Raw genomic sequence first — 23,134 nt, forward strand, 5'->3', positions numbered from 1 at the left:
GTTGCTCTGGGGTCAAGACAAATGTAGTGTTTTCTGATCCAACAAACTTTTCAGTTTCAAAATAATGGGAGGCAAGTTCATTTCATGTAGCTGATTTGAAGTTAGGAGAAATATTGACTCCAAAATGCTTCAGAATTTGTGTAATTTAAACAAACAATGTATTGTGCAGCTGTTAAACCATAGATCTTTCTATCTTTATACCTAATTTTGGATATAATATAATTGTATAGGCTAATATACCTCTGAATTAATTACCTTGAGAATGTGTCCTAGATTGTACTGGGTTGGTAATGATTAGTATTGCACAGTCTTCATACAGCACAACAATAAGTTCAGTTTTATTCATTTTAACTTGCTCTTCTGGCTTACATTTTGAGCCAGGGGTTAAATAAAGAGAGCAAACAACAAAGGGAATAGAGGACAACCTTATTTGGTTCCTCTTAGTAATAGAAATTCTTGGGTATATACCCCCATTCGCTCCTGTTTTATCTGAGGGAGAGTCATATTTATCCATGTTTTTTTTTTATATTGACTTCAAAACCTATTTCCAATAGCATTGTTTTTAGGAAAGGCTACTCTACTTTATCAAATGCCATTTACGTGCCTAAGAATAGCACAGGCCTTCAGTTTTTTGTTCTGTATATTATTAAATAATCCTAATATTCTAATGTTGTTTGGTTGTCTATTGCATGTGGAACCTATTGAACCAATTTGTATTAACTGAGGAAGGACTGCTTCTATTCTGGCAAGACACTTTGAAAATATGTTCATGTCTATATTAAGAAGCAAGATTGGCCTTAACAAGCCACATAGCAGCTTGTCTTTTTGTGGCTTTAGTATTATGATATCTGCCCTTTTCATTGTATTGGGAATCTCCTTACTCCCTACAAAAATCATTGTGTCTGGTTTGTCTGTAGTGATGTGATTTCACCTGATAAAACTCTGCTGAAAACCTGTCTGGTCCTGGGGATTGGTGTTGGCATTAATTTAATCAAATTTGTAGCTTTCTCTGTCTCTACTGATCTTTCCAATCTGTTAACTTCTCTAATATATATTCTGTAATTTTTCCCATGAGCTTGTCATAGTTTGAAGGCATACAGAACTGTAAGAACCTCCTGAGTTCTTCAGCAATCTCTCAGCTCTTAAAACTTACTACTCCTTTGGCATATTTTAATTTTTTCCTTCTCTTGTCTAGCTTTATAAGCAGCTTATTAGCCTTTGTCTCCACCACCCTTTATGATGCCTGTTTTCAGCCAGCTTGAGAGCCTCTTCAGTTTTCTCTATAAGTATAGCATTTAGTTGCCCTCAGAATCAGGGGTGTATAAATGTGCTTTGAGACTCAGTTCTTTTTTGCAAACCTTGCAGCCTGTCAGTCTCTTATTAATTTTGTTTTATCTGCTTGCTTTTCTTTTTTCCTCTGGGATATTTGGTCTTTATGATTAGTATCAAAATAGAACTTAATTTCTGTTTTGATAGCATCCAAAATAACAATCTTTCATTGGGAGTTATTCAGCTCCAATGGTTGTGCACGCTGCACATTAAGCCTGGCCTCTAACTCAGGTTTGAGCCCAAGCCCCACTTCTTTCCATACACAAGTCAGTCCACACAAAAGTTGAGTCAACAAGCACTAAAACTCAGGTCCTAGAATCCTGGTAGGGGAGTGGATCAGAGCCCAAATCCCACTGTATATCTGACTGTCATTTTGCAGCCTGGATACAGCTCAAGTTGCAGGCCCAAGTCAGAAGGTCTGTGTAGTGCAGTATGGACATATTAACACAACTGTGATACCCGAGTCCAGCAACTGTAAGCCCAGGTTTATAAAGCACTGTGTATGCTCAAGCATAGGCTTGGAAACACCAAATCCATAAGCCCAGGTCCCACAGGCCTGAGTTTATAGTGCAGTGTAGACACACCCCAAATCTCCTATGAAACCTCAGTCTTTGATTAACTGATTTTTTAAAATAGGTTTACAACCATTGTGTTGACTGCCCATTTTTGGGGTATGATATCTTTGAATCTCTGTTTGCTACCAAAGGGAAAGCCAAACTGTGATTAATCCTGGTGTATTAAATTTTGCTCTATTTGTTGATATATTAAGAACTTCTAAATTTTTATTAGCTGATCTGTCCATTAGTGGATGTAGTGGGATGCTGGAGTCTCCTCCAATTATAGTTTTGCCTATGATGGGATCCCTGGAGTGTAAGCTGGAATTAGGGTACCGCTCTGCCCCCTTAACTCTCCAGCCTGGACTGTCTCTCACAATGCTTTGCTAGTGATAAGCACAAACTCCTCCAGGTGCTGTTATCACTCAGCACAACTGCATGTGGAGCCCCACACCCAGCTAGGTTGCTTGAATGCTCACAAAGCCACTCATGAATCACACAAAGAAAGGCACCAGCTTATTCCCCCCCAGGTCTCCAGCCTTGCACCCCAGAGCTGTACCGTCTTGCCCTGCTCAGAAGCTTGATCAGAGTACGTTCATTACCCAGTCCGCTCCTCCATCAATGTGGAGCAGACATGCACCAGCCTTTATAGACTGAGCTGAGATTTCCCAAGCATTTCAAGCAATATACACAGTTTTAGCTAAAGTCTAAAACAGATTTATTAACTACAGAAAGATGTTAAGTGATTATATGTGGCAGGCATAAAAGGTCAGAGATAGTTACAGAAGAAAATAAAAGATAAATGCACAATCTAAATTTTAAACCTTATTACACTAGGCAGTATTTAGATCAAGCAATTTTCTCACCCCAGTGGATGTTACAGTTCTTAATGTATAGGCTTCTCCCTGAAGTGTGCACCAGTCTCCTTCGATGAAGCCTTCATCTTCTCAGAGTTCTTGTTGCTTTTCTTCTCCCGCACTTATGCTGGAAGCAAAGGCATGTTGCCACTGTTCTTTCTCTATTTTATATCCTTAATCCATGTGCCTAGAAGACACTTGCCCAGACATGTCCTGGTGGGCTTTGCTGAGTCACTGGGTTGAGCAATCCCCCTGGTGTGGTCTTGTGTAGCTGAGTCATAGAGTTGAGCAGTGCCCGTTTTGTGGTGCTTGGGCAGCTCTCACTGAATTATAAATCCCTTGGTTACATCTCCCCTGCTGATTAATGGTCGCTGAGCACCTCCTCGGAGTGGTTTGCCTTTTTTGTATGTCACTAGCAAACTTACAGCATATTTCAATAACAACCATATAGCACAATCTCATAACTCAATGCTCACTAAAGATATACATATTTTGGCAGAACAATGGGATTCAGCAGATCATGACCTTTCATATGATATCTTACATGGTAGACTTTGTATGAAACATATCATAATTACATGACAGTGGTGAATATGGGGATTCCAGAATGCTGCTTGGAGGTACAGGGTGCCACAGTTATCCTTTCCAATTTTGCTGTGTTGGCTTGTGCTGATAGACTTCTTTCTTCATCTGGCAAGTCAAGCGATATATTGCATTACATAAATAGATCAAATGTGATCTCTTCTGTTAAAACTTAGCAGCATTTAACATCTGTTCCTATTCTTTGCCACTGTTATTGTCTAGTTCCTGCTATCTGTGGGAGCCTGGTCTCTCCTTTCTTCCTCTAAGGGTCTGCTGGTTCCCTGCTGGTGAGGGGAGTCTGTTTACAAGGCGTGGTCTGTCTTAAGTTCATATATTGTAACATGTCATTATAAAGATTGACATAAATATTAGAATGTTTGATAATCATTGGAAAAGGGTCAATTATGGTGGAAAATGTAAAATTCAAGATTATATAACTCTTAATTTCCATCACAAAGGGAGAGCTGGGTCTCCACTCTACTGTTAACTTTGTTCATTGAATATTATGAACCACAGCCTTAAATAATGTTATGCTCGTTAACTATACTGTATTTATATGAAGTATTTTTGGTAGTATACAACCATTTCCATTTAATCTTCCCTTCATAACTGTATAAAATTGGTAGATTAATTCCTTAACCCATATTCCAATCTTCTTCTATATTTGGTCTACTACATCTCTCTCAGGTCAGTCCTGTTGTTTTGATGATGCATCTTTTTTGATTGCTCTCCTTGGTCTGTTTTCCTAGTTGTTCGGTGACATGTAGGTCCAGTTTCTTTGTTCCTGAACTGATTTGTCTATTCCCATATCCATAAGTATCTATTTCTCTCCTTTGAATCTGAAAGACCCTTCTGGCTTTCCATTTAAAGGAAAGTCTAAATGGGAAACCTGACTTGTTTTTTGGTTTATTATAATATTGTTTTTCCTAGCAGTTGTGGTTATCTGGTACAATTCCTTTCATTTTTTAAGGACTGAGTGTGCTAGATCTGGGAACATTTTTATGGGTTGATTTAGAATCACCAGCGGTCCAAATCTATGTGTCTGCAGCCTACTGAGAGCAAGGCGGGAGAAGCTGGGTCAGAATTCTTTGGGTACTCTCAATACAGATGCATGCCTTGCTGCCCAATTTTAGCATATCTTGGAAAATGCCATTCAGCATTCCCGGGAGATTTCTTCCTTCAGTTTGTCTCCAGGATGTCATTAATCTTGATTTTTTGCATTCCTGATCTTCAGTGTTCTCTAGTTTTAATTCTGTCTTTTTCTGTCTCAAAATATTTGGAGTTTTCAAACTACTCTGCTAGTATTGTTTACTCATTTAATCCTGTTTCCTCCTGTATCTTTTTAATCTTATATATTTCAGTGTCCTTAATGTTGGTCTGAAGCTCTTCTTTCATCTCCTTATACATAATTTCTGCTAGCAGATCCTTCAGGTTAGCCTGAGTGAACTGACTGGTGTTTCTCTTTCTGTCTCCAGTTTGTCCAGTGAAGGGGAGGCATTACCCTTTTCCACGGTGTCTTTGTCTTTGGAGGCAAAAAGATCTTTATGATAGAAAAACTTCCTTCCTTTCCCAGATATGTGGCTTCTATAATCTTTTTAACTCCTCAATATTTTGGGCTTCCTCTTTGTCTGTCTGGCCCCTCTGAAGATGGCTGTCACTGCACTTCCTCTCCACTTGTTCATCTCTTCTCAAGATGGTTGCAGCTATGCTTCTTTCCCTGGTTATAAATGTAAATTTTAATGGGTTTTATGACTTGTTGGATTCACTCGCTATCCTGTTGCATGACAATGAAGGTTAAGATCATCACTTCCAGGCTTGTCTCTGCCACTCTGACTTGTTACACAGACTTTTAGATTATAATAAAGCATCCTGAAAATGGGGAGAGGATGATATTGTGGTTGAGGCACTGGACTGGATATCCCTGACTGAGTCTCTAGATGTTAGTATAGTAATACACTCATCCGCTAAAATCTATTCCACTGGCCTTGTCACCCCCTCTCAGCTGAATTCTAGGACTTTTTCTGGGTAAAGATCTTGTATCTGCTCATTAGTATATATTGTACAGTGCAGTGATTTTTACAATTAAACCAAAAAAAAAAAATGTAGATCTTTTCACCCATTGTCAAAATGCACCCACATTGGGACTGAAAGCATTAGATTTTGTGGTACCAGCTAAAATATGAACAATTTAGAACAGAAAAGGAAGAACTTACCCGAATAAAAAGAGAGGGAGCTTCGATTGGTAGCCATAAAGGGATATTGGTAAAACTCTGACTCAGAAAGAAAAGTACTATTTATTGAATTGTCAACAATGAAATCATTATCAAATATCTAATGGTACATCACAGGCAGGGTTGGGCCTGGCTACAAGATGACAGCCGAAGGACGTGCTTGATATAAGCGTGTTGCCTGATGCCACCAGTTGAGATGTCATGTCTTTGATTATTTCTACCTCCATCTAATTGTCCTTCAAGCCATTTGATGATACTAAGAAAAGTTGGGTGCTATTGACCTATAGATACACTAGGCAAATGGGCTATTGGATTATGTGGGTTTATCTATCCTAGTTTTTTTTTCTAGCATAATGGGTTGCTATAAATGGTGTTGAAGAAACTTAACATGAAATATCCTATTAGTTCCTCCCCCCCCCCCCCCCCGCCCCGCCACAGCCTTTTTTTACTTTTCTTATAGGTGTCAAATTTTAAAAATACATGAATGTGAGGGAAAGGGTCAGGCTTACAGTCTCAAAAATTTGTATTACTGTATTCCTAAATTTAACAAAGTGTCCCCTTGAAGGCAAAGGCAGTGGAAAACTTCTCTGCTCAAGGACCATGGAGTTGATCTCAGGTTAATAAATGCATATGCACACGAATAGTCCCATTGAACTAGATGAAACTACTCATGTGTTTAAGTGTTTGCAGGATTGGGGCCATAATTGTTAGTAAGCACGTTTCTGAAATTGGAGGTTGTTTGATGAAAAGTCAGAAGGCAGCTTTATTTAATTTTCTTAAATTATTCTTTACAATAGTCAGTTGAGTTTGTTGAAGCCTATGCAAGCAAACATCCTGATACACTTAAGAAGATGTCTAGATTTAATGACTTCCTTAAATAGAAGTCTTTTTTTTTAATGCTGGTACCATTTTTTTATAGTGGTAAATACTTTAATGGCTATTTATAAGTATATTATTTATCTTGCTTCAAATCTATTAGTCCTAGTTTGTATGACATTACATGAATTGCAATTCCAGCTAATTGAAATAGACTGCTGATGGTCTCTGAAGCTTAGCCATCTGTTCACTAAATGATTTGAAATACAGGGTAGTAGTGTTTAATCTCTTTTTTTCTGGTTTTCCTATAAACTTTGTGTGCGTGTGATAGAAATGCTGACAGGAAGTCAGAACTCTTGTTAGCTATACCATTCTTTTTCCATTTTCAGAAGCGCATAAGCTTTATTTTATAATGTAATTTGTTTTAGGACATACTTTAAATATGTTCACGTCTGACTCTTGTTTAAAATATGCCCAGCCAACAATGTGAACAACAAAACTGATTAGAGGGCTGTAGAGACTGAATTGAGGAAAGATTAAAAATGCTAAATGTGTGGCTTCACTAGGGGAAGGGAAAAGTGACATAACCACGTGCAAGTACTTGAAGGGTGAAATCACCAAGGAAGGGAAGGAATTTACTTAGTGATAGAGGATATTACACGATGGAAAAAAATATTGCCTGAAACACCAGGAAAAGGTTCTTGAAAGTCAGAGCTCAGACGATGGAACAATCTCCTAATGGAAATTTAATGAAGTGCTATCACCTGACACATTTAAAAACAGATTGGAATAATTACTATAATGAGTAATCATGATTAGCAGAAGGATGAACTAGGTGACCTTAAAAGGTCTTTCATTTAATTTTGCATGATTAATTTGTAAACAATATGACAGGGATAAAATTTAAAATGGACTTTCAAGACATGTATTAACCCATATTGCATCATCCAGTCTAACACCTCTCTCCCCTTGCTGAATTTGAAGAGGTTGGCATAATGTAGGGGGTGACATTGCTGGGAATTATTAATGGAAGCTTATTGCAGTAAAGTAAGTTGTAATTGGGGTATTCAGTTATAAAACTATTATAATTTTCTGCATTATGGTCTTGTTTAACCATTCATGTCCATAGCATTGTTATAGAATTAACAATGTAACCTTGTGTGATGAGGCTTTCCCTTCATCAGACTAAACATTCCAATAAGTATAACGACATATGGATTTTGTCATATGGAAATGCTTAGAAGCTTTTACCAAGATTTCTTTTCTGAAACAGAACTGAACATCTGACCAACTTACCAGTCAAGTGGTGAAAATTATAATGTCTTGTTTGGGTAGGAAAGGTGAGACTAAATCAATTACTTAAAGATACACACAGCATTTCATCTCTACATTACTGGTTCAAGTGTGACCAAGATCTGTAGTAACCAAAATTAATTATTGACTGGAAGCACAGAGGCTAAACACTGAATTGACATGTCAATTGACAGAATGATTGTCCATACTGTGACGGGTTGCCCCCCTTAGGATGCCACCTGATGTATTGGGATACTGTTGAACCCGCCTGTTCTGCCAGCCTGGTCACCCTTTTTATCTGTCTTGCTGAGCCAGGCTATTAATCCTCCTCCAGCACACACAAAGGCAGGGCCACACCTCACTGTAGAATGACACAGACAGTGAAATCAGCTCTGGGAAGCCTCAGCTTAAAGGACTTGACCCAGCACTCAGGTGTCCACCTCCCTTGGAGTGCAGACCCAAAGGTATTTTATGAAATCTGCCTCCTCCCTCAATGTGGAGGAAGGTATGCACAACTTCTTGTGTCCACCCTCTTCCCCCCCCCCCACGTTACAAATTACAGAAACTGGGTTTAATCATAAACAAAACAAATTTTGTTAACGATAAAAGGCAGATTTTAAGTGGCTAAAGAGTTAGCAAACACAGCAGATTACGAAGCAAATAAAACAGGCACACAAAGTTTGTTTCACTAAAGAAATTGGTTACAGGTAAAAAGAAAAGGAGTACTTGTGGCACCTTAGAGACTAACCAATTTATTTGAGCATGAGCTTTTGTGAGCTACAGCTCACTTAATCGGATGAAGTGAGCTGTAGCTCATGAAAGCTCATGCTCAGATAAATTGGTTAGTCTCTAAGGTGCCACAAGTCCTCCTTTTCTTTTTGCGAATACAGACTAACACGGCTGTTACTCTGAAACCTGGTTACAGGTAGTAATTTCTCACCCTAGATATTGTTGCAGGCAGATTACAGAAAGTATCGAAAGGGAGCTGCACTGGTTTCCAGACCTCAGTTGTTATTACTCACAAGCGAGATGCCCTTCCAGCTTGGGCTCAACTCTTCTCCCCCCAGTTCAGTTCTTGCTTCCAGGTGTTTCCCAGTGTCTCTTTGGGCGGGGAGGCAGAGGAGAACCACCATGATGTCACTCCTCTGCCTTATATAGCGCTTGTGTATGGTAGGAATCCTTTGTCTACCAATGGAAGAACACGGCATTCCAAGGGGTGGGTCCCAGTACCAGATAACTCAGACCCATGTCTCTGCAGGTCTGTGGCAGCCATTACTTGTAGGCTGCCTGGAGCGTCCACAGGAAGACTAAGCTCTTCCACAGTCCATTGTCTTTGCTAATGGCCCATTAGCCTTGTCTGACTTTTCCATTGCTGTACCCGAAGGACTAGTTGGGGATGACACCCAAAGTAATACATTTGAAATACAGATATATAGTCAATATTCCTAACTTCAGATACAGAAATGATACAGGCATGCAAATTGGATAATCACATTCAGTAAATCATAACCTTTCCAATGATACCGTACATGAGCCATTTTGCATAAAGTCAGGTTTCAGAGTAGCAGCCGTGTTAGTCTGTATTCGCAAAAAGAAAAGGAATACTTGTGGCACCTCAAGAGACTAACAAAATTTATTTGAGCATAAGCTTTCATGAGCTACAGCTCACTTCCACTGAATGCATCCGATGAAGTGAGCTGTAGCTCACGAAAGCTTATGCTGAAATAAATTTGTTAGTCTCTAAGGTACCACAAGTACTCCTTTTCTTTTTGCGAATATAGACTAACACGGCTGCTACTCTGAAACCTGTCAAATAAATTTATTAGTCTCTAAGATGCCACAAGTACTCCTTTTCTTTTTGCATAAAGTATATCTCAGTTATGTCATATTCATATCATAACAATATGGAGTGAAACATCACACATACATTTCCCCTTCTAGAGATATAGTCCCATCCTCTAGGGATTGAATCACTTTTGGTGGGAAAGCTACTGCCAACTTTTGGTGGGAAAGCTATTACTTTGGTGGGAAAGCTGGTAGTAGCTTTCCCACCAAAGTACCATTATCAAAGCTGTCGATGCTTTCCCATTCTATGGGTGAAAATAGAGGGCTTCATTTTACAGTATTCTCAAAGGCATTATTCAGCTTTCCTCAGGGAGGCTGTGCCTCATATGCAGGGGTGAAATCCACTTGTACATTCTGTGGATTGTACATTGCATTACTTGTGCAAAGCAGCCAGAAAGGGACTTTGGAGGCATTCCTCTCAGTGAATTGTCCAAGAGCAGCAGTCCCTGGGAGAGCTGGCCTGGCAGCCTGGCAGCACTGCACATCTGTGAGCATAACTGCCATACTGGTTCAGGCTGCAGTCCATCTAGTTCAGAATCTAGTCTCCAGCAGTGGCAAGCACCAGCTGCTTCGGAGGAAGATGCAAAAACTGTGGAAGGCAGATTACCCCACATCTGTCTGTGAAATCCTCCTGATTGCCTGGATAGTCTTATCCATAAAAGTGCCCCCTCTCTGTTTGTACTGTGACGTTTACTGCCACAGGATGAATCTGGCCTCAGTGACAAGTATACATTTTTTACTCCGGGGGGGAATTCTGTGCCACTGCGTGTGGGCAGAATTCATATCCTGTGCTGATTTCGTTGCTTCTCTGCAGAAAAATGACTTTCTGACAGGGAAGCAAAGGGAAACCACAAGAGTGGTCATCTGCCCCTCCCTTACAGTGCGGGCACATCATTTTGGGCATCTGGAGCAGCCAGTGGAGAGGTAAATCACTCCGGGGAGGGAGGGGCTTCTCCTCCTTTCCTCCTCCTCTCATGATGTGGACTTTTGGGGCTGGCCTGGCCTTGCACCATGTCAGAGTCAGATGCAGCCTCACCACCAAATATGTGTCCCGTGGGAGGGCTGCAGAGTGACCTCCCACCTCCATGCAGCCATTCGCCTGTGCTCCCGCTGCCATCCTGGAGCCTCCGCATTTATTTATTGACAAATAAAATTTGCAGAATTTTAAAACATTATGGGCAAAACTTTTATCTTTTTGGCACAGAATTTTTAATTCTTGGGCACAGAATTCCCACAGGAGGAATTGCGGGCGGGGTGTGGGATGTCTTTTATCAGATCTGTGTCACTTCCACAGAACCCCTTGACACAGGAAGCATTCCAGGTGAACCAGAAGCATGGTCAAGGCAGTCTTTCACTGTGGCAACTCTCTGCAACGACAACACCCAGAAGAACGTTGGTAGAAGGGGGTGCAAGGTAGGCAGCTCTTAAGGAACACAAGGAGAAGACAGGCATATTGAGGATAATTAAATGAGCGACTAACCAAATCACGCTAATGACTAAATGCTCACAAATAATAAGTATGGGGGGAAATTTTGTAAGACTTCCTCCACCAGCCTTAACTGTCTGGTGGAGTTAAAGCTCAATAAGGACGGGTGGTATCCCTCCTTAGGTAGCTCCCTTTCATGTAGGTGGGTTCCCTGAGGGCCTGAATCCAGGCTCAGCTGTCCAACAGTCCTCTGATGGCATCAGAGTCTTTAGGGTTGTCTTTCACTTCTGGGGTTCGGTCCTCTGGGTTAGTGTTAAGCTCCATGGTGGAGAGGTAGATAATGTTGCAGGGAGCAGTTCCAGTACTGCCCTTCTTCTGGCTGCTGTAACCAGACTCCTTGCAGCAGCTATTTTTCTACACATGCTGCTCCTGTCTGGGGTTCCTGTTGTCCCAGCCACATGCAGACTACCCAGAGACTGCAGTTGGTTACCCTGCTTGTCAGTCAGGCTCCTCCCCTCCCCGGGGTTGATTATGTCTCGAGAACAGACTGGGTAGGAAATATTTCTCTGCAAATATTTGTCAGAACAGAATGTGAGCTGGGGGGTGAAGCTACCCATCAAAGACCGTGATCTCAGATAGTAGAAAGAAGGCTCGGCAGCTGAGCTTCTAGTCCTGTTCCAGTGCCATCTACAGAAACAACTGCTTTTATGTCAAACTTACTGTTCTTTTTCACAGGGACAAAGTTATATCTGTAAGCAGCACCAGAACTGAGCTCAGCATGCTCTTCCCCCTTTCAAAGAGCCTACCGGGGCTCACCTCATCCAGATTTTCCAAACATAAAATTGCGTGGTGGTGAATCACTCTGCTGAAAAGGAATCATTTTAGTGTGTTGCCCTACTACTAATTAGATCTAATGTGTCTTGAGTTGTGTGCACTCATTTTTTCCAGTGCTGCCTTGAAGTCCTTGTTTTCTCACTCTATTTTGCGTGACTTTCACCCTCCCTCCATGTTGACAAGGAGGACAAGATATTATTCACTTGGTACCCTCTTAATTCCACTACTTCATTGTCTGGAGGGAATCACTCTTCAGAAGTGCAAGTACTTCTTTCTTCCCCCTTAATACAGAGGGAGAAACGGACATGCGTGAATGTAGAAGAGTAACAATTTTACTGTAGCAAAAATGTCTGTGTTATGACCAAAGAGTTTTGCTAACATTATAAAGATTATACATATAAATTCATTATTTCCTTGAAGTTAACTAGTCATTGTTCATTTTGTGGCAGTTCTGTTTGATTTTTTTCCTATTTAGCACTCAAACATAACTTAATATTCTTCTTCGGGTGTTTGTTCATGTCCAATCCCCATTAGGTGTGCCCGTGCACGAGCGTCAGAAACTTTTCCCCTTAGTGGCTCCCGTCAGGCTGGAGGGGCCCCCAGAGTGGCGCCACTGCGCCGTGCATATATACCCCTGCCGGCCCGACCCCCTCCAGTTCCTTCTTACCGTCCGTGGCGGCGTTGGAACAACCTCTCTCTCTTGTAGATCAGCAGTCCCTTAGCCATTAGAGTAGCTTTTGTCAGTTCGTTTACATACCTATTGTGGACACTTAAGTCATTGGGTGCTTGGAGGCCTCCGGCACCCACCCCGGGTCGCGGGGCATGCCGTTGGCCCACTGCTTCAAGGCTTGTACCACGTGCTGCAAACCTATGCCAGTTAGTGACCCCCATGACTCGTGTCTATGTTGCCTGGGGGACGGACATCAAGCTGAACGGTGTAGGATTTGCAAGGCGTTTAAGCCAAGGACAAGGAAAAAAAGAGACTTTCATCTAAAGCAACTGAACCTTACCGTAGGCGAGGCAGGGATAACAGGTGATGGCGCAACAACAATAGTAACAATAATGCACCGGGCCAGAACCAAGGCCAGCACAAACCTCAGCCGGGTGCCAAGCCAGGCTTTTGAAGGTGTGCTTGAGGACAGCGTACCAGACCAATCACCGGATCCATCCCTTTGTTTCCTGAACTGCCTGTTCCGTTTCTCCCATGCGTGGTCCACCATTATGTCAGACCGTTGGGTCTTACGCACAGTGCAGAACGGGTACTCACTGCAGTTCGCCTCCCTCCCCCCCAACCTCCCCTCCCACCTTCAGGGACCCCTCTCACGAGCATCTTCTAGAGAAGGAAGTCACCATCATTGCTAGAGAAGGAAGGGCACCATCATCGCTTCCCTGGATCCGGGGGACTGGTTCGCTGCCCTCGACATGAAGGACGCGTACTTTCATATCGCCATCCGCCCAGCACATCGGAGATTTCTACGCTTCACCATAGGCCGAGAACATTACCAGTTTGCAGTTCTCACGTTCTGTCTAGCCGCGGCTCGCTCAGGTGTATCGCTCAGGCAGGGACCCCCTGGACTTGGTAGTGACAGCCCCAAGGGATGTGCTGGACTCCCTCCTGTGGTGGCAGTCCCAACCTGTGGTTTGCGAAGGCATCCCCTTTGCTGCCCCACAACCAGACCTGACGCTGGTGACAGATGCGTCAGACCACGGATCTGTGGGACCTCATGACGCAGGGGTTGTGGTCCGGAGCAGAGCGGTTGCTCCATATCAATGTGAAGGAGCTCAGGGCAGTTCGTCTCGCCTGCCAGACCTTTCACGCCACTCTGAGTGGTCACAGCATAACAGTTCTGACGGACAACACTACTGCCATGTTTTATATAATCAAACTGGGCGGGACTCGTTCCTCACCACTCTGTCATGAGGCTCTCCTCCTCTGGGATCTTTGCATAGCCTATGCAATTCACCTCGAGGCATCCTATCTCCCGGGGGTATGAAACGAGCTGGCTGATTCCCTCAGCAGGTCGAACCGCATGCACGAGTGGACGCTCAGGGCGAACGTCGTGCTTTCGCTGTTCCACAGGTGGGGGTTTCCCCGGGTAGACCTGTTTGCCACCAGGGCCAACGCCCAGTGCCCGCGGTTCTGCTCGTTCCAGGGCCACAGCCCGGGCTCGCTCGCGGACGTGTTTGCAATCCCGTGGGGAGGGGGCTTGATCTATGCCTTCCCCCAGCTCCCCTTGATGAACAAGGTCGTACTCAAGGTGTGCAGCGACAGGGCGGCGGTGATCCTCATCGCTCCTGTCTGGGCCCGCCAGCACTGGTACAAATCGCTCCTAGACCTGTCAGTGGAGGCCCTAGTAGTCCTGCCCCGACACCGGGACCTCATGACACAGGACGGCAGGCGGCTTCTCCACCCGGACTTATAGTCACTGCACCTGAAGGTGTGGAGGCTCTGTGGCTAAACAGAGCCAGTGCTCCCTTCCAGTGCAGCAGATTCTGCTTGGCAGCAGAAAGCCCTCTACCAGGGCGGCCTATATGGCCAAAGGTTCTTGTGTTGGTGTGAACCCTGACAGGTGCGGCAGTGCCAGGCCCCAGTGCAGGCCATCCTGGAGAACCTCCTGCACCTCAAGCAGCAAGGGCTAGCCCCATTCTCACTCAGAGTGCACCTGGCGGCCATCTCCGCCTTCCATCTGGGGTTCTCAGGGTGCTCGGTGTTTTCCCACCCAATGGTGGGATGGTTCCTTAAAGGGTTGGAGAGGGTGTTCCCGTACTCCTGCCCACCAGTCCGTCCATGGAACCTTAACCTGGTCCTCGCTAAACTCATGGGACCCCCTTTCAAGCCCCTCACTTCCTGTTCCCTCCTGCACCTTTCCTGGAAGGTGGCATTTCTGGTTGCCATTACCTCGGCCAGAAGGGTGTCCGAAGTGAGGGCCCTCACCTCTGAGCCACCATATACAGTATTTCACAAGGACAAGGTGCAGCTCTGGCTGCACCCCAAGTTCCTCCCTAAGGTGGTCTCCCAATTCCATTTGGGCCAGGACATTTGTCTGCTGGTGTTCTTTCCAAAACCCCATACGGACCCGAGTCACTGCAGCTGGCACACCCTGGATGTGCGTCGAGTGCTGGTGTTCTATTTGGAGGGCACCAAGCCCTTTTGCAAATCCGTGCAGCTGTTTGTGGCTGTGGCCGAGAGGATGAAAGGCCTCCCAATGGGCGCAGTGGATTTCATCTTGGATTGCAGGCTGAATCCGGGCGTGCTACGAGCTCGCAGGTGTTCCGGCCCTGGCAGTCATGGTCCACTCGACCAGGGCGCAAGCGACTTCCACAGCGTTCCTGGCAGAGGTCCCGATCCAGGAGATCTGCAGAGCAGCCACCTGGTCCTCGGTGCACACCTTCGCGACCCACTACGTGGTCAACCAGCAGGCCAGAGAGGACGCGGCAGTTGTTCCCTGACTCCTACCCTCCTCCAGAGGTAAGCTTGCGATTCACCTAATGTGGAATGGACGTGAACAAGCACTCGAAGAAGAAAAAACGATTACTTACTTTCTCGTAACTGTTGTTCTTTGAGATGTGTTGTTCACGTCCATTCCTTACCCACCCTCCTACCCCTCTGTCCGAGTCGCCGGCAAGAAGGAACTGGAGGGGGTCGGGCCGGTGGTGGTATATATGCATGGCGCCGTGGCGCCACTCGGGGGGCCCCCACCGGCCCGACGGGAGCCGCTAAGGGAAAAAGTTTCCAATACTCGTGCACACAGTGCGCGCAAGCGTAATGTAGAATGGACGTGAACAACACATCTCAAAGAACAACAGTTACGAGAAAGTAAGTGACCGATTTTTTTTCTAGTTCTGTTCCTTTTTGGATGTGTTTTGGGAAGATGGATAGGTGACTCCTGATTTAAGTGGGCTCCCTTTCTTCATAACTTATGTAAAGGGTTTTAAACACATCTATAAAAACAATTATTAAAGTCTGGATTCAATAAAATTAATTTTTAGAGATTTCTGTGGCTGTGCACAAGCTTTCATAGTACAACCTTTTAAATTTTTTTTTTTTTTGCGTCCGCTCTAAGTTGTAAATTGGCAGATGTTTATTTTGAATTTTTGCTTCCCAAGGATTTGGACAAGAATGAAAATTAGACTTTTTGCTTGCTTCGCATATTAATTTGATAGGCTGTGTAGACTTCCACATTTTCACAGAAAATGTGCTTATCCAATGGGCATTGTTATTTTCTTTATAATTAACTGAAAAGCTAAAAATAATTTATACCCAGTAGTATACAAACTGCTGTGAGCATGCAGAACTCATGAAGGACACCTAATACAAAAGTCAAAATATTTATTAATACTCTTGTTCTTCTTGAATTAATCAGGGATTTCAAATTTCTCAAAATAGTTGTGAATTGTTGAACATTAGTAAGTGATACAAACTGAAATCCGTAGTTTCTGAAATAATTTATTCAAGGATGCTTTTGGAGTTGAATTCATCAAAACGCTTCACATATTGTGACATTTTAGATTCTTCCAAGGGAATACTTGTAAAGAATAATTTGAATTTCAGTTGCTCCCAGAGGCAAATATCTAGGATTAGAGCCCCATTACAGTAGGCACTGTAGACGACATGGCTGTATGGAGAATGGTCAAATTATTGGATACAGTATTATTCATGAAAACATTTTAGATCCAAACAGGGAATTTGTTCATTGCTTTTCATATTAAACGCTGCTTGTGGCTGGGTCTTCTGCCCTAATAGGTAAAGCACCTGTAAGAATGGAACTTTTTCAACTGTTATAATAAGAAAAACACTTGATCCATAATATAGGTTTGTGTGTAGACAAGTAGAAGCATTCCAATCTCACATCTGTTTTCTTAGCAATATATTAAAATAACAACTCTTTTGATTCATTGTATTTTAGTGTAACAGTTAGTATTTTAGTAACATTGTATTTTAGTATAACAGTAGTTATAGATTTCCAAAATCTATTTTTTGTCCAATTCCCAGACAGCTACTGTCTTATAATATTTTTTCAGTTTTTCAGCATCTTATAAAAGGGGGAAATATGAGTGCTAAACACAGTATTTCAGTAATAGTCTAGGCAATGTTATTCTCTACCTTCCTGCTCCTACTTGATATCCCCCTATTTGTACATCCAAGAATTGTGTTAAATCTTTGAGCCACAGGATTGTGCTGGGAGCTTGTGTTCAATTGGTTATCTACCATGATCCTCAAGACCTTTATAGTAACTGAATTCTGAAATACTTTCTCACTTTAGATCTTACTTACATTCTTTGTTCCTAAATATATGATCTTGCATATTTGGCTATATTAGAGAGCATGTCTGAACAAGCCCAGTTTACCAAGTGATCCAGGTGACATGATGGCTGGAGTGCACTGGTTGAGGTGAGATCTTGAGGGCACTGATTTATGGCAGGTGCACCAGTAGCCTATTGGACCTTCTACAGACTGGCATTCCAAAGAGCTGAAACAATCTCCTTTTCTTATATGGAGAACCAAGGGGCTATATGCAGAAAAGACTCTGCTTCACTGTAATGTAGGGTTGCCAGGCTTCCGGTTTTTGACCCCGAACACCCTGCCCCAGGCCGGAACCCCCTCCCACACCCAAACTCCCTCTTAGAGCCCACACCCCCTCCTATACCCCCACACCCTGCCCCAGATCAGAATCCCCTCCCACACCCTAACTCCCTCCCTGACCCCGCACCCCAACCCCCTGCCCCAGGTCCGAACCCCCTCCTGCACCCAAACTCCCTTCCAGAGCCCGCACCCCACATCCCCTCCCACATCTAACCCCCTACCGCAGCCCTGAGGCCCCTCCTGGAGCCCGCACTCCCTCCCGTACCCCAGCCCTGAGCCCCTTTCTGCGCCCCAAACCTCTCATCCCCAGCCTAATCCCAGAGCCCACACTCCCAGCCGGAGCCTGCACCCCCTCCTGCACCTAAACCCCTAGCCCTGAGCCCACTCCTGCAACCCAAACCCCTCATCCCCAGCCCCACCCCAGAGCTTGCACCCCAGCCGCAGCCCTCACCTCCTTCCACACCCCAACCTCCTGCCCCAGCCCAGTGAAAGTGAGTGAGGGTGGGGGAGAGTAAGCGACAGAGGGCGGGGGGCTGGAGTGAGTGGGGGCAAGGTCTCAGAGAAGGGGTGGGACAGGGCAAGAGTTTTCGGTTTTGTGCAATTAGAAAGTTGGCAACCCTACCGTAATGTCAAACTGGGCTTCTTGGAGGAAGACTGTTCAGCTCCAGGTTTTCTGCAGCACCACCATGCTTTGAAGAGTTTACCTGCAGAGAAATTCTCTCATCCTTGAGAAGCAGGTTGCTGTCAAGGATACCTTTGTGGAATCTGCACACACTACCTCCCTGAGATCTCCCGGAGAGGGACTGGTCACTGGCTGTGGAAGGTAAAGTTAGTAGCAGACAAAGATTATTTGTAAGATTGGAAATGTTATACAGTAAAAGCTCTTTATCTGGCACTTCACCAACTGGCAAGTTCTGTAAACCGGCATTTCTGATCTGCACTGAAAATCCGGTTTATAGTGCAGTTGCAGTGGGGCCGGCAGGGGGCTGGAGTGTGGAAGAGGATTGGGCTGCCACATGTGGGGGCGCTCACCTCCGGCGGCTCCCCACAAGCAACTCCCTGTCTCTGCTGTTGCTTGCAGAGGCACAGCCAGGCAGCTCTGCAGCACACTCTCTCTGTCCCGACTCCACAGCTCCCAGCCTATTGGCCGGGAACCATCGCCAATGAGAGCTGCGGGGGCACCTGCAGATGGAGACAGCATGCCTGCCTGTTGGCAGAGCCATCTGTCTGTGCCTCTGCCAGGAGCAGCAGGGACGGGGAGCTGCTTGTGAGGAGCCGCTGGCGGTGAGTGCACCCCCCACATCCAGCACTCCAAGCCCCCTCCCAGCCCCTTGCCCAAGGGCCCTCCTGGACCCAAATTCCCTCCCAGAGGCCATGCCCCACAGCCCCTCCCACGCCCCCGCACCTTTTCCCCCACACTCCAAACCCTTTCCTCTGAGTTAACCAGCATTTTTAATTTACCAGCACCCCACGTTCCACCAGCATGCCAGTAGAAAGCAGATGGAGAAATGCAGTAGAAGAGCCAGCCCATAGAGATCAGTTTTGGCACATGCTAGTCATAGCTCTGGGGTTGAACTGCCTTCAGGAAAGTTCATGCTAGATGGGCGTGTCTTGAAAAAGTACTTGGTGGTAGTCCCATGGAAATTAAATTGCACTTCATTTAACAATGTATTAGGAACAAATAAGATCAGACTCCTTCTCGCTAGTTTATCTCTATAGAAGGACATAACTTTCACAGGCTGGGTGATGGTAAATGGGCATTGTCCATCCATTTTCCAGGACAGGGATGAATAGATTTAATCCTGTTCCTGTTCAGACCACTTTACAAAATTTGCTTTGAACAAGAATGTAAAATGAGATTAAAATCATAACATAAATTAAAACTTAAACAGTTTTACAGGAGATAAACTTATTCTTTGGTGGAAGAGGAGAATGTTAATTTACAGTTGGATAGTTTGTAAACTACAAACTAATTTACCTATCTTCTTAGGGCTGATAGGACAAAAGTGATATCACTTGGCAAGTTATATTTTTTTCTACAAAAGTTCTGCTGAATATCTGTTCTGAGCTATAATGTTTTTCCTACTTAACTCTGCTGAAATTAACACAATTTACTGGTTTCATAAAAAATGGCTTTATACATTTTAAACTTTGGCTTCTTTTCATTTCTTGAAAATGAAATTAAGGTGTCCCTGGGTATTGTTGGCACTGCAGGTAGTGGTTCCTATTGTTGAGATTACTTGATACTTTTCCATTAGAAGATGGTGTTCTCAGTATCCGTAACTCTTCCAAACTTAGCCATTTGGGCTGAAACTTTCCATCCAGGTATCTGATTCAGATTGAACTTTTCCAAAAAGTTAAGCAAAATCTGTTTAGCTGTTCCTCAGAACAATGTTGGGGGGAAATAGGTTATTTTGCCACATTAAATTTCTACAACTGTCTTGTGCAAATGCTCTAGTGCTACTGTGTTTTGAAGCAGGCACTTCAGATTTGGCAAGGAGTTGCACTCATGTCAGATGTGCCACCTTTCATCCTTGTGAAACTTGCCCAAATTTGGCCATTAAAATTTTCTGAAAATCTCCTTTCTATGCTCTTAGTAGAGATTTCTTGGTTTCCAGCTAAATTTGGTGAAGATCTTTACTAAAGGCAAGTCTACACTACAGCACTATATCAGCACAGCTGCATGTCTGGTGAAGACACACTATGCCGATGGGAGAACACTCTCCTGTTAGCATAATTACTCCACTTCGGCGAGAGACGGAAACTATATGGGTGGGAGCACGTCTCTCGCTGACATAGCACCACGTGGACAGCACAAAACTTTCGGGGAGCGGGGACTATAGTGTAGGCCTGCCCTGAGAATGCTCTATCCCAGGCCACAAAAGCTGAGGAGGCATTCTCTGTAATTCCTTTTTGTGGCAGCCAGGGACTCTCTGGTGCTGAGCACAGGAACTGAGGTTAGGGAGGCTTTCCTTTTGTTTTCAAAGCTCCTTCTGTTGGGGTGCAAACAGGAGGAGGAAGCAGGCTGACTGGAGTACAGTTAACAAAAACTGTATCATAATACATAAGGGGATTGAATTGAGGTTGCATGAGCAACATTAATTCTGGCATTTCCTAATACTTGAATGTTAGATTTTGCAACTGCAATGTTCTTTTAATGTATTTTTGTGTTTGTAACTATATTAATGTACTGCTCGTACAACATCTATTTTTAAAACTTCATTGGCATATTGGTTCTTCAGTTTTATCTAGAAATGCTGGTAATAACAACCAGAGTTTTTAAAAATAAAGGCCAAGTACTGTACATTTCCATTGCACATAACTACTTGTCACTTTTGGAAATAAAGTAAAGATGATAGTTGATGTGCTGAAAAGTTATTAATAAAATCTAACTTGTTCTCTAGGCTATTCAAACTTTTAAAAATAAGAATGAAATTAAATTAATGAAGATAAGGGTTTTAGTCTCTGGCATATGAAAGATAATAAAAGAAAATGTCTCTAAATCACTTCTGAGAAGAGAATAATCATCCATTTGCAGTGGGGTGGACTGTGCGCATATGTGTATGTACACACAATAGTATAATTTGCCATTCTGAAGTCTTCCTTTAAAATAAGTTCCTACACTTTCCTGCTGAGGTACAGTACCTTACAATAGCTAGACAGAGTTAGGCAACTTGTCAAAACTCTCTAAGCCCTCTGCATATGGCTTCCAGAAACAGCTGGATTTTCATTTCTCCTTCTATTCAACAGGAGTCTCTTTCATGTCTGAAAATTGAAAACGCGTGTTTTTCAGTGTGGTGCATGGATGTGTGTGTGCCCTCTGGCACACCTGTTTCTAATTTCCTGACTTGAAAGCATAACCCATCAAAAGAAGTAGAAAAACAATTTCTTTCTGACACGCTGTTCAGAGGCCCTTGTGTTGTAGAAGGCCTTCCTTTGCTTTGCCATCTTGGTTCCATCGATAGAAGATTATTCTAAAATACGGAGCTCACATAATATGGGTTGTTCGTCTTATGCTGTGTTGGGTTTTTTATACTCTTGTGGTTAATTCAAGGATTAGAATTCTACTAGTAAAGTTTTTTTGCATAGAAAGGACTATAGGGTAGTTCCTAGTTTCTAACATGAAGTTTAAATTAGGAGCAATGCGCATAAGTAGTAATGGTTTATATAAACTGATCAGTAAGATACAGTAACAGTTATTGTTTGGTGCTGCAGATCAAATGTTTGTCATAGGAAATTAGTAACTTTAAATTTGTGTACACTTTAAAGTCATACCAGATTTAATAACTGCAAGTCAAAGATGGTGACTGAATTTTGAAAACCAAAAATTATGGTTTATGTGAGAGTTGTACATGGGCTAAAAACTAATCATTTACCCACTACAGAGAATGTCTTTTAGCAAGCTATTCTGAAGAAACTGAGACACTTATTGCTTCCAAGTGACCATGCTTATGTGGCCTACCTGTTCTCTCAGCAAAGCAGTGGAAATTTCTACAAGTGCAACATTTCAGTCCTCTCGGTACCAGCTATTCCATAGTATATGCTCTACTCCAGCATTATGCCACTGGAGTACATTGGCTCCATTTGTTGCCAAAGTTAATAGGAACAGTGGATGAACCCTTAACAAGGCTTCTTAAGAGTGTAGGTGTAACAGTCACAACAGGCAAGCAGCTAATAGTCAGTGGCTTCAAGCAGTGTAATGCATAGACAATACAGGATTGTAGCTCATGGCTTCATTGTGTAATTGGCTGTGTAGCTCCTTTGTCCAAAATTTTCTCATTTGTCTGCCAGTCTGTTCTTTGTGCATAGCTAACATAATTTGGCATGTACAAAAGTACTAAAATACGTAATATGTATGAGTGAGCAAATATTTAATCTTCTGCACAATAATGATCCTTTGAAAATTTTGGGTTCACTTGTATTTTGTTAGTGCACGAAAGCTTGATACATTTGTTTCTCTCCATCCTTTAGTTTATATTTCTTGGAATATTAAAGTGGATATGTGAAAAATATGTCTGTGATCTTTGGTGATTAATTCTGGATGTAGAACTACACTATAATGGTGTCCAGTATAAATAGGAGTGGATGTTTGACCCTTGGGATCTGTCCCCCATAGGATAAGATGCAGGAGGCCCTTTCTCATAGCTGCCTAACAGCTTACGCTTAAGGGATGATCAAGAGACAGTGCCAGAGTGAGTAGCTTTATTGGCTTGTAGCCTGCTGTCCTTAGGGAGCACCAAAACCCAGGTCTACAATTCAATGACCTAGCTATGTACAGTAGAAACTCAGTGTTATGAACTAACTGGTCAATCACATACCTCATTTGGAACCGGAAGTACACAATCAGGCAGCAGCGGAGACAAAAAAAAAAAAAGGCAAATACAGTACAGTGCTGTGTAAAATGTAAACTACTAAAAAATGAAGGGAAAATTTAAAAAAGGTTTGACAAGGTAAGGAAACTGTTTCTGTGCTTGTTTCATTTTAATTAAGATGGTTAAAAGCAGCATTTTTCTTCTGCATAGTCAAGTTTCAAAGCTGTTTTATGTCAGTGTTCAGTTATAAACTTTTGAAAGAATAATCATCACATTTTGTTCTCAGTTACAAACATTTCAGAGTTACGAACAACCTCCATTCCCAAGGTGTTCGTAACTCTGAGGTTCTACTGTAGGTAAGCCAGCTTAGCTTCTGAGATTGACGTGGGTAAGATTCTTCTGTTGACCTAGCTACTGCTGTTTATGGGGCTGGGTTAACTACATCAATGCAGAAATCCCTTCCATCGAGGT

General features: G+C 43.2%; 1 protein-coding gene across 14 annotated transcripts in view; it reads left to right on the top strand.

Moving 5' to 3' along the window:
* TASP1 (taspase 1) overlaps window positions 1-23,134 on the top strand; it is a 157,266-nt gene that overhangs the window by 59,149 nt on the left and 74,983 nt on the right. The gene's annotated exons all lie outside the window — the stretch shown is intronic.

The sequence above is a fragment of the Lepidochelys kempii genome, chromosome 3, assembly GCF_965140265.1.
Source record: "Lepidochelys kempii isolate rLepKem1 chromosome 3, rLepKem1.hap2, whole genome shotgun sequence".
In the NCBI taxonomy this organism is placed as follows: Eukaryota; Metazoa; Chordata; order Testudines; family Cheloniidae; genus Lepidochelys; species Lepidochelys kempii.